The sequence below is a fragment of the Nothoprocta perdicaria genome, unplaced genomic scaffold, assembly GCF_003342845.1.
Source record: "Nothoprocta perdicaria isolate Ctin4 unplaced genomic scaffold, notPer1 scaffold_117, whole genome shotgun sequence".
Lineage (NCBI taxonomy): Eukaryota > Metazoa > Chordata > Aves > Tinamiformes > Tinamidae > Nothoprocta > Nothoprocta perdicaria.
In genome coordinates this window covers 430,589-435,641 of record NW_020454283.1, presented here as the reverse complement: position 1 = coordinate 435,641, position 5,053 = coordinate 430,589, and positions in this window count along the sequence as shown.

Genomic DNA, 5,053 nt, shown 5'->3' with positions numbered 1-5,053 from the left:
TTAATATTTCACTCTGTGCTGGCACTGTTAACCTCAAATTGGCAAGAAAGATGCGAGTGCCCAGGTGTGAGAGGCTGGGGGCCAATGATTAGGGAAGGGCTGCCTGTGTTGGGAGGCAGATGCCCTCTTCTGGAAGGCGCACACACATTACCTGCTCTGCACTAACTGATTCCACGTCAACATTCAGTACAAATGCTTATATTCTATACTAAATACACAGASGAATCAAACCTACACACATTTACACAGGCTTGCAGAAACACCTCTTCAGTGCCACACATCCACYGTGCATAGTTGTTGAGGACGGCAGGGAATTCTGACTTTTATGGATGCTTATGAGTTATTGAGGAATTCCTGCCCATTCTGCTACACGTGTGTATGTATATATTCGCTCTAGATCAGGACACGTGATGTCCACATGTGCAAAAGACTTTGAGCCATGCATGAAGAACATGGAAAGGGGCACGCGCACAAAGTTGTAGAAAAAGTACTTCAACATAAAACAAAACAAAAGAAAAAAGTGACAAGCCTTCTGCAGAGCTTTATATGCATGGTTCTGTAGACTCTTTTGGGATACCTTCCTTCCCAGCTCACCTTCTTTCCAAAAATCTGACCATTGCCTTGTCATTGCCTTATTTGCCTTGTCCTACCACCTGAAGTCCTGTTATTGCCTTCATAAACAAAGAAGGGCATCTACTTAGTGCCTTCAAGACCTTGCAGTCTAAGGTACAGGGCAGTAAAACCACACTAAATGCTGAAATGTAAAACTTYAGATCCCAAGATTACCTTTCATTTGGAATGGGTCCATTTACCCCTTGGGAATCAAAGGAGAAATAACACAGATTTGGAATAACTTAGTTTTTGAATTTGACTATGCTGATCACCTCATGCATATAGGGACTATGAACAAAGATACATATAGGCACCTTGGGACATACTGATGTATATGCATGTAAGCACATTAATTCAAACAGGAAGTTGGGTTAATTTCTATGAGATGATGTACATACACATGAAGTGTGTCAAGCGTACAAGGATGTGGAGATATGCGCATATATACCGGGAGACTGCATTTATATAACCACATGAACACATCTCTGAAGGTCCTTAAGGAAACATGGCTGAGAAAATGCAGATTATGTATATAAACAGCTGGAAAGAGGCTGGCACACTACAAAAAAAAGTGAAGAATCTCTTCCAAATCCAGATTTTCTCTTAAATTCTACAGCTGCTGGGTCTATTTGTTTTATGTATTTTTTATAATCTGAACTGCTCCTCATGTAAAGACATCACTTTATTTCATTTTGAATAAAAATCTCTCCCTCTTTCCAACAGGGTCCCATCCTGCCTGTGGGAGATGAAAGCCCCCTAGCACGGCGTGCTGTTCTCTTCAGCACCTCCTGCTGGGTGCAGCTAGATCAGTCGTTCTCAGATACATCCCATTACTTTCCCCACAGCCTGTGCCTGAATCAGAGATCAATAAGTCCCTCATAAGAACTTCTGCTAGATGAGATGTAAACCAGCCACTACCTTCCTGCCTTACTCTCTCTGTATCATTCCATCAGCACTCAGTGCTGTCTGAGTACAAGGCTTTGATCAAACCAGTAGTTTCCCTTCCAGACATCATCATGATCCATATCCAACTATCCTTCAGCAGGGCAGGCTCCAACCCCCTTTATTAGTGGCTTTGTATTTGCAGAATTGTGGCAAGTACAGGCTAGATGAGAACTCACACATGTTTAATATAATCTAAATAACTGAGCATGGACTGAAGTTCATTGTGTTTTCAGAATGTTTTTTTCCCAATTCTATCGCCCTTCTCTATCTTGAGACCCTGATCAACAGAGACAAACTAGCCACTTTAAAATAAACCAAGACATAAACAAATAAAGAGAATCAGAAAGAAGGGTAACTTTACCTGCCTGTGAGATTCCCTCTTGTCCAGTGTGCGGTAGAGTGGTTGTTCAACACAGCACAATGTYGCTGTCCAGTGAATCTGCAGGAAAAAGGGAGAAATGGATTAMCAGGTTGCACTGCACAAACTCTAAACTTACTAGGCACAGATCTTTAAAAATCTGAGTATCTCTATTTTTGCAGACTGTGTCTACAAGAAGGGAAGCGTGAGGCCACTTGTTCAAGGTCATCAACAAGGGATCCAACAGTAGCAGAGCTAGAAGCAGAATCTGGGTTTCCAGCACCTTARGGTATCATTTACGGACCACAAAATGCCAAATTTCTCCAGCACCTCTGCTCAGTTATGCGGCAAATGACCAAGAGACCTTTAAGAATAACAGATGGCCAGAAGGTTGTATCGTCATCCAGGTAAGACTGCAGAAGCTACGGTAACTAATACCCAACACAAGTGTCCGGGTGAGGTTTACAAGAGCTGCCTCTCCTGATACTGCCAGCTCTCCCCTCGGCCCTATGGGCAGATAGGCAGCCTACCTGCACCTGAGGCCAGAGTACCGTGGCAGGTTTTGAGGTGTCAGTGTACTCTACATGTGTTCTCATTCTTGGGGAAAATGTTCATGATTATTTCATTTTGTGGTGGTAATGGAAAATACATTTTAGTGCTGTGTTCTGCATTTGCAATTCATGTTCCCATACATGATTACATTAAGTCTGTGTTCTGTCATTTTTGATGAATGTAGCTTGTTTTCTGTAAAAAACAGACTCTGGGATGGAAAGTGACAGAAGTGAAGCTGTAACAAAGGATGATCAATTTTTTATGGCCAGCTCCAATGCAGGAGAAGTCCCCAAGTGTCTCTCTGAAGCTGGGGACCATTCAGTCATGGACTGCAGGGTGACCCATTCCTGTCACCTCACTGCCTCTGGTAGTCRCAGGGCAATAGTGGCTAATACTGCTTTTATTTTTTGCCAAAGTTGATAAACGTTTTACATTAACAAGTCAGTGCCCGAAAGCTTTGACCTCTGCACCCAAGTTTTCACATGCAAAGAGCCAGTAGTGTAGCAAGGAGCAGTGGGTAGATTTGATTCAACTATTAATACAGAAACATCTATGAACCTCAGATACTTTGTGCTGAGGAACAAACAGATCTTGGAGCTAAGACCGTCTCAAAGTCTTCAAGACAAAAAATAAATAAATAAAAAAGAGAGAGAAACATGAGGTATGAATAAACCGCAAAGAGAGGTGATTTGCTCAGGGCTAACTGTGCTGGAGACTCCAGTGGAGTCCATCAGGACAGCTGCACTAAAGGTGACATCCTAAAGGACTTAATTTTCCAATGACTTCAAACTGGCAACTTGAGTAGAGCGCAGCAGACCTTCTGCTGGAGCTTTTGGCTTAATAAGACCAAGGCTCTGACGAAGTGAAAATGCCCCCCGTAACCACCCTGAAGCCGAGGAACTGACACCCGAGTTCTCCTGGTTTAGGAAAGCTGAAAATAAGACCCTCTGGCACAGAGCACAGGCTGCTGCTGCTGTTCAGAATTCCTGCTCGGGCCGCAGTGGAAGTTCAGGGGCTGCTGGAGCAGCCGCCCCCCTCCCTCAGGGCCATGTGCTCCCCACCACAGATGGCTACAGAGATTAAGTTCTAAGGAGGCATTAGCAGGAATATCTGCACACGGCATCCCGGCAGCTGCCTCCGCTCACACCTGTTCTAAGTTTTGCCGCTTTCAAAGAATCAGTGTTTGCAGGCTTTTCCTGCCCTTCCCTTTTTTGGAAAATAGAAGTTGGCAGGGCAAAGGCAGAAACGGCTTCTACAGGGAGGCAGGGGCTTCTCACCTTTGCAAACAGATTCTCCACAGCCGCACGTCAAGCTGGATTTCTGACTGCTACGTCCTGAGGCTCTCAAAGTGATTCAAGGGTTTTCCCTAGTCTAGACATTACAGAGCAAGAAACAGAGGTAGAAATCCAAAGCCCGTAACACAGGAAAGGGAACTCAAAGCTCTTATTTACCTTTCCAATACCAAAATAGCTACTGAATCAGAGCTGAAAGACTGAGGAACTTCAGAGTATTTCACACTTCAGAGTACTTCTTTGGTCATATTTTTTCTGATGACCAAATTTAATTCAGACAGAGTTAACAAGAAAAGAACATCAACTCGCATATTGACTCTTATAGATGTTTCCAGCTCCTCGCATATGGGTGAAAAYGTAACTCCAAGGTCTGCGCTGCTGAGGATGGGGTCTTGTGACACACGATGTCACCAAATGAGGCTGGAGGTGCCAGCTCATATCACTTTTTTTTGTGCGAGAAACCAGAAAGGAACAAGAGGAATCGAGGCACGGTGCAGTCTGTCACCTGGGAACGTAGCCATCAACACAAGCAGCAAAGAAACGAGCAAAGYGGCGTATCCTTGGGTTAATCAAAGTCTTCATCTGCCTGCCCTCAAAGGCAGCTGGTATCTCACAGCCTAATGTAGCACACAAATTACCACAGAGCAGATAGTCAATAATAATTTTATATGTACATACATTAATCTGCATTTGGTTCATTCATATGTATCCAACTGTGGGAAGCTAGAAGACGAAGGGATGGGCACACAGGTCCAATCTTGGCACAYGAGCGTAATTTCTAACTTGGGTCCGAACCAGAGGTGAACTATCTCGATGTTGGAGAGAGTTCACATTTGGATTTRGACTTTGGGGGGTTGGGTTCCTCTTAGAAAGCAATTAATTTTCAGAGTACCAGAGAGGTGAGGAACACATTTTCTCACTAAAGGATCTTCAGCAGTGGCCATCCTTGGAGGCTCCTGAAGCCAAATGCAGGTGGGTGTTTGCTGGCGACCTCGCACTGCTCACAGCTCGTGTGCTGCGTGTGCTCACAACTACTGCAGCTGAGACGGCAGCCGCCAAGCCCTCAGCGTGACGGTGCTGTATGTTCTGACTTCTGCTCTGATAACAGAAAAAGCAATCTGATAACATCCAAAAATCCAATGTGCTGAGGAGTGACGAATCTATAGCACCAAGGCTGGAACTACAGCCAGGTCAGATAAAAATCCAAGAGCTTAGATAGTTATCCGTGGGGATCCAYAGCCCTTCCTCAGGCCTAGTGCAACCTCTAACTTCTTCTGTCACAGCCAGTAGGACT